Here is a 12,807-nt window from a genome sequence, read left to right as displayed (position 1 = left end):
TTCTTTTCTCTTCTGCGAATGGAGATCATCAGTTTTCAGACCAAAACTTCAAAAATTCCAAACAAAACTGCAATGATTATTCATTCTAAGAATTCAAATCTGCTCTTTATTTCTGCGAGTGTTGCATATTTTAAACATTTTTTGAGACTTGACACAATTGTAGCATTTTCTGCTTTTTAAATCTGTTGGGTAACAGGTCTGTTTGGCACGCGGATGGTTAACGGTGTGACTTTTATTTACATACAAGGTAATCGATGCTAAATCCTTCCAATTTTATCTTTCATCAATCCAACTTTATGGAATGTATTTTAGGTCATTCTCTTTGTAGATGGAAAATAATGTACATTTCCCATCGTATAACTAGCTCAGAATCGTTTCTCGGCCTTTTGGCCAAGATCAAGTGTAGTGTCTGCTCTGCCTTTTGGCTCAGATCTGGTATGTCTCTCTTGTGGGGACCATGAATTGGATTCAATTTGAATTTGAATTTGAATTGGTTTCTGGCGCAGGCAAGGAGCTGGATTAGGGGTTCGCCCCTGTCCACACTCTGAGCTCTGGCTTTGTAACCCAGAAAAAGTTTTTAAAAATAACTAGCTCAGAAATAACTCCCAGAGTATGTGAAAGAATGAACAATGAGAGACTCACCGATGTCTCTTCAGTCAAATTGCCTTTAAGAATTCAATGCAAATATCACACTTAGCTGCAGCATCTATCATATGCATGGCCCCTGCTATTCCGGGCTTCTTTTGAAACTGTTTTGTTTTTAACTGGGACTCAGGGGGTTAAAAATGGCCAAATAAATGGAGTGTTCCCAACAGTTGCCATTTCCTATCTTTTCCAGATTTAAATCATAAATAGAATGCAGATCACATTGGAACACTATAGCTGCTTTTGAAAAGTAGCTGTATTCTTTCAGACACAGGACAATGGTTTTAATACCTTTTGAAATGCAAACATCCTTGGTGGGAGGCTTTAAAAGAAATAATTCTGAAATCTGAATGCTATTGTGAAAGAAAATTCAGCCAATTAACCTAGCCTCAGGTTCAGTGGTTTGCAGACTGTGACAGTGAATAAAAAGGTTGTTGCTGTGGTTTACAATGTAGGTTTTGATTCTAATTTGTTTTTGCATTTTTTTTTTGCATTGCGGTCGAACACCGTCATACAACAGCTGAAAAATATTAAAAGCTAAAGAAACGACGTGCTTATAATCTTGGTTTTCACGTAACCAAGCTGTCGTACCCAGAAAATATATTTTTTAATCTGGCAAATCTGGTTATCCACCACAGGTCGGGACTCACAGGAGGTTGTTATAGACCAACCAGCTTTAACCAGTAGCTTCAATCGCGTGCCATTATCAGAATTGTCTTTTTGGCCTTTGGACAGTTTTCAATCAAACCAAAATTTCTTTTTTTAAATGTATTTTATTGAAGTTTTCAAGTTCTAACAATTATTGCATCCAAACAAAAGAAGAAAGAGAAAAGAGCCATAGGTATCAATGCAAAACAGGTACAACATATAACAGGAGTCATTGCAAAGACGAGAACAAATAAGACTGGGTGAGTTGGGGACAATATCCCTAACATGGTCCCTTCATGGATACAAGATCCGTCTGCACCAGAGCAGGATACAGTCAACAGCACAGAGTTACATCATACGCATAGCTTCAAAGAAACGTAACAGAGGAATCAAAAACCTGAGAACCCCAGAGCTAAGGGGAAAATTACACATTACACTTTGCAAAAGCCTCTGACCCAAATTAAAAGAAGAGAAAAAAACCCAAACTGACTAGCTCTAACTGGGGGTGGGGGGATGGGGGGGGGGGGGGCTTCCTCGATCCCAGTGAGGACAATCTAACCCTGCCAGCTTCAACTCTCCACACCCCCCCCCCCCCCCACCTCTGTCAGCCTCCCCTCATTTTCCTCCTTCTAAGCAATAAGGCGGGGGGGGGGGGGGGGGGGGGGGGGGGAGACAACAAGAAGCTTCACTCCTCCCTTCCCCACAGGGACTGTCAGACAATATAAAGCCCAAATACATTTAGGATAAAGACTGTGCACAGATTCTGCATTCAACATTTGGCTCAACATGATAGAAACTAGTTAAATTAGGATAATCAACAGCACAGGCCATCAGACCGACATTGTTTATTTCGCTGTAAAAGGAAACAGCAAGCTGACAACAGTATGATCAACAGGGAGCAAAGTCCAGGATAATCACCATGGTACAGAAATACAAGTCTGCCCTCAGACATGAGGCACATGAAGAAAGCCAAGATCTTGGAAGAGGCAGGATCAGTAACAATGAACACTCCTCAGGATCTCGCAAGGATTCCAACGATCGAAGCACGAGACACCATTACTTCCACCATGCCATCTCACCATAACTCAGGCGGTCAACAACCTAGACCTCGGCCAGTGGGGGGGGATAACTTGACCGACTTGGGCACCCCCAACCCCTCATGACCAACATCTCGAATAGGACAACAACACAGAGCCGGGGGTCAGAAGGCCACACCAACCTTTGGAGCGGCCTGGACAAGATGGTATGGATGGCCCCATTCTGTGCTTTATCATTTCTGTGGTCCTAACCCCAGGCCTTGAAGACAGGATTAAATGGGCTCCATTGAATTTCTCTGATACAAGAAGTTCCTCTTGCATCTCCATTGCCTCCGCAATTGCACCCCGCCATTCTGGGATTGGGCCTTGACAGCCTGTACCTGAGAGCCGGGATCTTCAGCCAGAACAGCATCTCGACCGACAGCCATCATAGAAACAGAAAAAATAGCATCGAATAAACAGGAGCAGGAGGAGGCCATTTGGCCCTTCAAGCCCGCTCCGCCATTCATTATGTTTGATCACCCAATTCAATAGCCGAATCCCGCATTCCCTCATATCCTTTGGTCCCCTTTGCCTTCAGTGCTATATCTAACTGCTTCTTGAAACCGTGCAATGTTTTAGACTCAACTACTTCCTGTGATAATGAATTTAACAGGCTCACCACTCTCTGGGTGAAGAAATTCCTCCTCATCTCTGTCCTAAATGGTCTACCCCGTATCCTCAGACTGTGACCCCTGGTTCTGGACACACCCCCCCATTGGGAACATCCTTCCTGCATCATCCCTGTCAAGTCCTGTAAGAATTTTATAGGTTTCTGTGAGATCCCTCCCTCATACTTCTGAAATCTGGCGAATACAATCATAACCAATTCAATCTCTCCTCGTACCTCAGTGCTACCATCCCATGAATCAGTCTCATAAACCTTCGCTGCACTCCTTCTATAGCTAGAATATCCTTCCTCAGATAAGGAGACCACAACTGCACACAATATTCCAGGTACGTCCTCACCAAGGCCCAGTAGAATTGCAGCAAGACATTCCTGCTCCTGTACTCAAATCCTCTCGCAATGAAGGCCAACATACCATTTGCCTTCTTTACCGCCTGCTGCACCGTCAGTGATTGGTGTATGAGGACACCTAGGTCTTGTTGCACGTTCCCCTGTCCTAATTTATGCCTTCTTGATTTTGCTACCAAAGTGGATAACCTCACATTTATTCAAATTATATTGCAACTGCCATTCATTTGCCCACTAACCCAACTTGTCCAAATCACACTGAAGGATCTCTGCATCCTCCTCACAGATCACCCTTGGCATCTGCAAATTTGGAGATATGACATTTTGTTCCCGCATCATCCGTCGATGCAGACCGCACCATCAGGGCGGGAGCCCATTCATAAGCAACTGCAACACTAAAGGCAGGACCCCACCCGACTCCTTCCAGCTGCCACGAACAAGCGAGGATTTAAACAGTCTAACCCGGCTCCACCATGCGGAGAAATTGACAAACCATTTTCGGGACATGTTATGTACACCAAGAACGTGCACGAGGATAAAAAGACGGATTAAAAGATGAGCAGAGTCGGAACTTGCGTAAGCGCCACAGCTCCCGCATCATGTAACCACACCCCCCCCCCCCCCGCCCCAAGCCAAAGTTTGCTGACGCTGGTCATTATGGAAATAAATAAAATCAAACAGTTGGCACGAGAGAGACTTTTACTGGCAACATCCTTCAGAAAAATTAAAAGAAGCAAATGTTGCTTTTCATTCCAAATGCCTGTTTTCTCCCTGGTTTCAGTCCCACTGATATGTTTCCAGGCTTCCTTTATCAGATCATATTTGGTCCGAGGTCAGCTATCTTGCAAGACCCGTTCCAAAGACAACATTACATATACTGTAAAGTTATGAAATCATGCAGCACAGAGGAGGCCATTCAGCCCATCGCTCCTGTGCTGGCTGACTGAAAGAGCCCAGGCACCGAAATTAAATACTGCTCGGTGCCTGAACTGCACAATAAAGATTCCAATGCAGAGAAAGACACTTGTGTCGCTCATGCCACCATCTACCCCAATGTCAGTCTCACTGTAATGAATGGGGAATGCGGGCAGCACGGTGGCACAGTGGTTAGCATTGTTGCCTACGGCGCTGAGGACCCGGGTTCGAGTCCCAGCTCTGGGTCACTGTCCGTGTGGAGTTGGCACATTCTCCCCGTGTCTGCGTGGGTTTCGCCCCCACAACCCAAAAGATGTGCAGGCTAGGTGGATTGGCTACGCTAAATTGCCCCTTAATTGGGAAAAATAATTGGGTACGCTAAATTTATAAGAAAAAAAAATGAATGGGGAATTGTCCAAAATATTGGAAACAGTGGGCTGGATTCTCCGCCCCGCCGCGCCACATTTCTGCCCCAACCCACCGGCGGGATTCTCCATTACGCCGGCCGACTATTGGGGTTTCCCATTATGGGGCAGCCCGCGCTGTCGGGAAACCCCCGTGCGCCGGTAAAACGGAAAATCACGGCGGCTGAGAATCCCGCCCTTCTCTGACTTCACTGGGATTTCAGGTTTCATTCCAAACTGGGCAGACATTAAAACAGAATTTATTAATCCAATCACCAAACTAAAGCCTGGAAAATATTACCGTTCTTCATTTCATGTCGAGTATTCTTCATCTTTTTTTTTTAAACACTAACACTTCATGGCATAAGCAGATTAAAACTTTGACTATTAAGTAAATGGCTTGAAATGAATTTTAAACCATAGAGGCAGGAAAGTCAAGTCTAAAACTCCTGGATAAATAGCTACTAATCAGGGACCTGCTTGATGTTTCGCAAGATTTCAGTTTGGGTCTCTGGACGGCACGTTAGCACAGTGGTTAGCACTGATGCTTCACAGCGGCAGGGACCCGGGGTCGATCCCCGGCTTGGGTCACTATCTGTGCGGAGTCTACGTTCTCCCCATATCCGTGTGGGTTTCCTCCGGGTGCTCCGGTTTGCTCCCACAAGTCTAGAAAGACGTGCTGTTCGGTGAATTGGACATTCTGAATTCTCCCTCTGTGTACCCAAACAGTCGCCGGAGTGTGGCAACTAGGGGATTTTCACAGTAACTTCTCATTGCGGTGTTAATGTAAGTCTACTTGTGTCACTAATAAAGATTGTTGTTGTTATCAGTGAAGGGCAACTTGGACTAGTGAGTAGGCCACATGATTGGCCCTCCTTTATCTCAGTGAGCCCCAAGATTGGAATCGGGCTTGTTCACTTACCATGACCCTTGAATAAAATGATTGCTTTTAATACACGCCAAATATTTCATAACAAGTTATAGAAAATGCTTAATCATTCATATATTAATCGAACTCTCATCAACCTCAGGTAAAAGCTAAAGAAATATTTAGATTTGATGCAGCGGGAGCGCATGGCTCTCACGGTCAATGTTGTGAGAAATTAGCACACACCTCACTTCATCTGCCCTCTCTGTAGGTGTGGATTACTTCAGTCATACTGGTAGGAAGAAGGCTACGCGGATGGACACCAGCAGAATGGGGCACCTCTGCGCATGGGACAACGGTCAACAAAATGTTTCGTGGGCCTCACTCAGAACCCTGATTGGCCGCAGTTCAGGGTTTTTCCAGGTGGAATTTCTTTCAATCACACACTCCAACCCCTTGATAGTCAGGCTGAGTTGTTGAGGTGCTGCAATTTTCTGATGCAGACACCACAACACAGTGAAGATTATAAACAAGGCCACGTGTTTCATGCCATTGGAAAAGTCAAAGTCTGGGGAACCCTCAACTGCCTAGCTACCCCCCCCCCCCCACCCCAGCACTCCACGAGTGGCACCTCGCACCCCCCCCCCTCCCCCGGCGCTCCACGATTGGCACCTCGCACCCCCCCCCCTCCCCCGGCGCTCCACGATTGGCACCTCGCACCCCCCCCCCCGGCAATCCACGAGTGGCACCTTGCACACTCCCCCCTCCCCCCCACCGGCCCTCCACGAGTGGCGCCTCGCACACTCCCCCCCCCCCCCCCCCCCAGCCCTCCATGAGTGGCACCTCGCACACTCCCCACATCTGGGGAGGAATTCTCCGACCCCCCGTTGGGCTGGCGTAAATCCCCCCCCCCCCCGCCATGGCCGGGAGTCTCCGCCACCCGGGAATCGGAGGGGGCGGGAATCGCGCCACGCCGATCGGCGTGCCCCCCGCGCCGATCAGCGTGCCCCCGCGGCGATTCTCCGGCCCGCGATGGGCCAAAGTCCCGCCGCTGACAGGCCTCTCCCGCCAACGTGGTTTCAACCACCTCTGGTGGCGGCGGGATTGGCTGCGCGAGCGGGCCCCCGAGGTACTGGGGGGGGGCACGGGACGATCGGACCCCGGGGGGGTGCCCCCACGGTGGCCTGGCCCGCGATCGGGGCCCACCGATCGGCGGGCGGGCCAGTGCCGTGGGGGCACTCTTTTTCTTCCGCCGCCGCCACGGCCTCCACCATGGCGGAGGCGGAAGGGACCCCCCTACTGCACATGCGCCGGTGGTGATGTCAGCGGCCGCTGATGCACCGGCGGATGCGTGAACCGGCGAAGGCCTTTCGGCCAGACCCGACGCCGGGCGACATAGCGCCAAAGGCCGTTGGCGCCGGCTTTGGCGCCAGTCGGCGTGGCGCCAACCACTCCGGCGTGGGCCTATCCCCTAAAGATGCGAAGAATTCCGCACCTTTGGGGAGGCCCGACGCCAGAGTGGTTGGCGCCACTCCGCTACGCCGGGACCCCCCGCCCCCCCGGGTAGGGGAGAATCCCGGCCCTGATCTTTGTGTGTGTTACTTAGAACCCACTGGCACCCACCAGCATAACCCCTTCATGTCCAGGTGCGGTGCCCACACATGCCATCTACTATAGATCCCCCTGACCCATCAAGCATGTGGTTCACACGCTCCCAGGTCAGCGGGCACGATTCTGAGGAAGTGGTCACACACGATTTGAGCATCCAGGGAGTGGAACGCCTTCCAGTTAATATCAGGCACTTCTTGATGCCCCGGTGGAGATGAGGACGAATTCCTTCAGCCAGACGGTGGTGAATCTGTGGAACTCTTTCCCGCAGAAGGAGGCCAAATCACTGAGAGTTTTCAAGACAGAGATAGATAGATTTTTGATCATTAAGGAGGTCAGGGGATATGGGGAGAAGGCAGGAGAATGGGGATGAGAAAAATATCAGCTATGATTGAAAGGCGGAGCAGACTCGATGGCTCGAGTGGCCTAATTCTGCTCCTATGTCTTACGGTCTTATGGTGCTTGCAGAACGACATGCGTGCTATTGATTGCCCCTTGAACCTGGGGCATCCCGGCGATGGCAGCAAATCCTGTAGCCTGGGCCTGGTCCAGCTTGAAGGTGATATAGTTTGATGCCCGGTCTTACAGAGCATCCGTCACCTCCCGGAAGCACCTGTGGGAGATGACTGTGATATGCCACACAGGTACCCGCTCGAGCCCTGGAATGACCCAATGGCATAAAGGTTTAGGGCTGTAGTGACCTTCACAGCCACTGGAAGCCACCTTCAGCCTGCGTTATCGCTACTGCCTTCTATGGCATCTACCACAAGCAATACGACGACAGCCTCCACGGGATCAACTCCAGCAAACAATTTTTTCTGGAAGGTACTGGAGAAGGAGGGAGGCCAATAATCAGTTAGGGCGTCCACAACGGGACCCTCAAATCTTCTCGGCCTCTCCCACCCTTACCATAACTGTCCCGCCTTCTCTCAGAGTTGCCATCCAGCGAGCCAGTTGCGCTGGCAAACCTTACTCTTCACCCCCTGATCACATCATGAGCCCCATGACCCCAGACATCATGCAGACTGTGGTCAGCTGTCCTCTGCTCATCCACACACTTACGTTTTGATCATGAAAGGACCCTCAGTGCTGAAGCCCTGATCTTGAGTGTTTGATTGTTGGCAGCTGCGTCTACGGTGCTGATGCTCCTAGAGTTCAGGCACTGTTCAGGCATCACTGTTTGGGCATGCAGCGCACTAATTACCCTCAAGGCATGGCACTTGAGAGTTCAGGAGCGTGAAGTGCTAACACAACCAACAAGGCTAATTCCTCATTTGAAAGGGGCTGGTTTACCACAGTGGGTTAAACAGCTGGCTTGTAATGCAGAAGAAGGCCAGGTTCAATTCCCATACTGGCCTCCCCGAACAGGCGCTGGAACGTGGCGACTTGGGGCTTTTCACAGTAACTTCATTGAAGCCTACTTGTGACAATAAGCTATTATTATTATTATTATTAAATATCCTTCAGCTGTGAAGCGAGAGGTTGCTCACAGTCAAAGGGAGTGAAATTGACTTTCAGGATAGAAGCCATAGCAGGGCTCTGTCCTGAAGTGTTGGAAAGACAGACAGACAACAGCTGTTGTTGCTCCTGTTCTGGATCTCCACAATAAATAAAGATGGCTTCCCACAATTACAAAGCCTCTCACCCCCATGGCCCAGGGGTGACCCCCGACCTGGAACTCTTCAGCCCCCCTCATCCAAGCCCACCCCCCCGTGAGGGATCCCCCAACAACCCCCTCCCCCTTCTCCCCATGCACTCGTGTCCTTGAGCTGCTTGCCAGGAGATGGAGATGGCTACCCACGTCCCCTCAATAGCCATTGTCCAGGTTCCCGTTTTTGAAATGGAACACTAAACGGCACCGTGATTTCCCGCTGGGGAATCAGGTAATTTCCGTGAGGCCACTGCATTCAACTTCAATCTTCTTAATGAGATTGAAATGAATGCAAATAAGGGTTAATGAATGCCCACCCTGTCATAATATACACACAAGTATCTCATTGTGCATAGACAGACACTGACTGACACACTGAATGACCAATCAACACACAGGACACAGCAGCCAATCAGGACACGGCCACTATAAAGCCAGAGGGCACTAGTTTTCCTGCTCTCTTGGGATGCAGCCTCTGAGACAGCCAGAGCCCGTGATCAGCAACACGGACATCTACCATGTGCTACCAGTATAGTCTGGTCAGGTTAGCCTCAGGTCTCCAGTCAACTTAGCATAGTGTCAACCCACAGTGCAAGTATGTTTAACAGCTCATAGTTCAATAAAATAGAGTTGTACTTCTACAAGTGTTGGTAGCCTGTCTCGGTCACTGCTATGGTAAACGCAGTCAGCACAGACCCAGCATACCCAACACATCACACCCCTCAGTGGGAAGAGGTTCCACCCTTGGGCCAGCTTCAGGAGTCCCACCGGTGCCAGAATCCAGTAGTGGGTGCTGCTAGGATGGCAAGCATGCCTACAAGGAAGAGTGATGACGTCTTGAGTGAGGTAGGTTTTGGGCAGGAATGGATTGGGCAATCTAGGGAGTGTGGCGAGAGATACAGGAAGGCAGGAAGGTACAAAGGGTACTCCTCCCCAAAGGGCATACCCACCCCCCAATCCTTGTTGCCTTTTAACCAGCTGTTAAAGAAATTCCTACCCACGCCCGCCCACGCCAATGTATTATGGCGCATCAGCATAATATTGAGGTTAATTGTGTAGAAGTCAATATTTTTCCTGCTTCTGGACCGTGGTAGAAAGATTCAACAATGCTCGTTAAGAAAACATAACAAGACTTTATTTACAAACAGACTGTAGTTTATGGCTGAAAGTTGAGGTCGGAGAGCAGGGAGTGTCACTGCTGATTCCTACTTACATCCGCGCTTTCACAGAGAATCAGCTCAGTATTTATACATTATCAGAATCAGGATTACGTGACTACAGCTTGACCAGGAATTCGATCAGAAGTACAAACATAAGCAATATCATAAAACAGGCGTCACCTTGCTGACCTTTCAGGACTCTGTCCCATCACTCAGATCATTATTTTGTCCTTTGATGAAATGTTTAGGAGATTTGTTTCTTCCTGACCTTATCTTGTCGTGTTTAGACTGCTTTGGGTTATGACGAGTTAGTCTTATCAGAATTTACGGAGTCCAGGCATTTCGGATCAGCTTGACCTTCCCTGATCTTATTCAGGCTTTAGGTCATGCGAAGTCAGCTTTTCTTACATTGTACCCAGTAGTTGACCAGTTTTCCCATCATGCCATTATTTACTTCGTACAACATCACAATTGGTTTGTTGACAAGTTCAATTGGCCGTTAAATATTTTTTTAAAAAAATAGTGAGTAGGATGCTTATTTCAGAGCCCCCCCACCTACCGAAATCTGTGGGTTACCGCGGGGGTGGGCGAGCGGGTGGTGGCTTAGTCACCCATCATATTTAAATGCGGTAACATTCTGCCCATTCTCTCGGTCTCCACTCAATCTAAATATATCACCCTGACTGGAATGTAAATTACAATTGCTGCACACATCAGAAATAGAAAGGAAACTCATTCGTTCTTTACTCCAGAAATAAAATATCCTCTCGGCAAATTACAAGAGAATATTAATAAACTTGCAGAATGAACATACGATTGGCAAAAGAATATCAGCGTAGGTAAGCGTGAGATGTTAAATTTTGATTTTAAAAAATTAAGCTCATGTATTACTTGGGAATTTAAAAAATATATATTTTATTTTGGCATTTTCAGAAACAAACAAAAGCAGAAGAAAGATTATGTAATATTATAAATAACCACCGCCCACCACCCATCCCCTCCCAACTAATGCCCCCTTCGCCCATTCTGCCTTCCCCATTTTGGAATCCCCCACCTCTGGATTTGGGGCCATCTTTTACCCCCCCCCCCCCCCCAGTACCTCGGACATTGCGTCCGCAAAATCCTGCCAACGTCATTTTAGTTTCGGACATGTCCAAAACATGTGGACGTGATTCACGGGCCTCGCCACACACCACCCACATCTATCCTCTGCCCCCTCAAAAAACTTGCTCATTCATGTCACCGTCCTATTTGTTCTGTAAATTACCTTAAACTGAATGAGGCTTAGCCTCACACACGACAAGGACACATTCACCCTTCGCAGGGCCTGAGCCCATGTCCCGACATCCACCGCCCCTCCCAGATCCTCCTTCCACTTTTGTTTTATATCCCCCATCGGGGCCCCTCCCAATCCATCAGCTCCTTGTAGATCTCGGTCACCTTCCCCTCCCTATCTCCTCCTTCGACGGTATCTTATCCTGCAACCCCAGGGACAATAGCCCAGGAAAAGACGGCACCTCACAAACCCCCGGACCTACAAGTACCTAAAACTGTTCCACCAGAGCAGCTCACATTCTTCCTCTAGGTCCTCCAACTTCGTGAATCTGCCCTCTGTGAACAGGTCACCGAATGGCTCAATCCCCGAAACCTCGCATCCAGTGCCCCGGTGCAAACCTATGGCTGTCACAGATCGGCATCCACACCGAGGCACCCTCCAGTCCCAAATGCTACCTCCACTGCCCCACACCATTAAGGCCGTCACCACCACTGGTCTCACAGAGCGCCTGGCCGGAAAGAATGGCAGAGGCGCTGTTAACAATGCCCTTCAGCTTGTTCCCCTACAAGAAGCCGCCTCCATCCGCCCCCCATGCCGCCCCTCCCCCACTACCCATTTCCTGACCATAACAATGTTCGCTGCCCAGTAGTAGTTCACCATGTTCGGCAATGCCAGAACCCCCCCCCCATCCCCGCTCCAAAAAAGTCCTCCCGACTCGCGAGGTCTTCCCCGTCCACACAAATCCACAAACCAGCCTATTGACCTTTCTTGTTTTAAATTTAGACGACCCAATTCATTTTTTCCAATTAAGGAGCAATTTAGCGTGGACAATCCCCCTAGCTTGCACATTTTCGGGTTTTGGGGTGAGACCAATGCAAACACGGAGAGAATGTGCGAACTCCACATGGACAGTGACCCAGAGCCGGGATCGAACCTGGGACCTCCGCGCCATGAGGCCGTAATGCTAACCCACTGCGCCAATGTGCTGCCCAGCATTGACCTTTTTAAAGAACGCCTTCAGGACGAAGATTGGGAGGTTCTGAAAAACAAACAGAAACCTTGGCAGTTCCGTCATTTTTACTGCCTACACTCTTCCTGCCAGTGACATTGGTGGCACATCCCACCTCTTAAAGTCCCTATTCATCTGCTCCACTAACCGCTTCAAGTTCAGCTTGTGCAGGTAAACTCAGCCCAACATCCACAGGATGCCCAGGTATCTAAAACTCACCCCCTCTACATGAATGGCAGCTCCCTTAATCATTTCTCCTGCCCTCTAGTCTCAATCGGGAACACCTCGCTCTTTCCCATGTTCAACTTCTATCCAGAGAATCGATCAAATTCCTCCACAATACCCATAATGTCCCCAATACTGCCCGATGGGTCTGAAATGTACAACAGCAGGTCGTTCGCGTACAGCGAGACCCTATGCCCAGCTCCCGCCCTGCACAATCCCTCTCCAATCCCACCCGGGAATTTATTTGTCTTGGGATGTGAGCTGTGCTGGCTTGGCCAAACTTTATTGCCCATCCCTAATGACCTTTGAGAAGGTGTATGGTGTGGGCAGCACAGTGGCACAGTGG

The 12,807-nt window shown here is 49.1% G+C and overlaps 1 pseudogene; it reads left to right on the top strand.

Annotated features, from left to right (window-relative positions):
* The first annotated feature begins 370 nt into the window (after positions 1-370).
* On the top strand, positions 371-578 carry LOC119955968 (annotated as a pseudogene).
* The last annotated feature ends 12,229 nt before the right edge of the window (positions 579-12,807 follow it).

Source organism: Scyliorhinus canicula, chromosome 21, assembly GCF_902713615.1.
Source record: "Scyliorhinus canicula chromosome 21, sScyCan1.1, whole genome shotgun sequence".
In the NCBI taxonomy this organism is placed as follows: domain Eukaryota; kingdom Metazoa; phylum Chordata; class Chondrichthyes; order Carcharhiniformes; family Scyliorhinidae; genus Scyliorhinus; species Scyliorhinus canicula.
The sequence above is the reverse complement of the archived record's forward strand: the minus strand, read 5'-3'. Positions and strand labels throughout refer to the sequence as shown.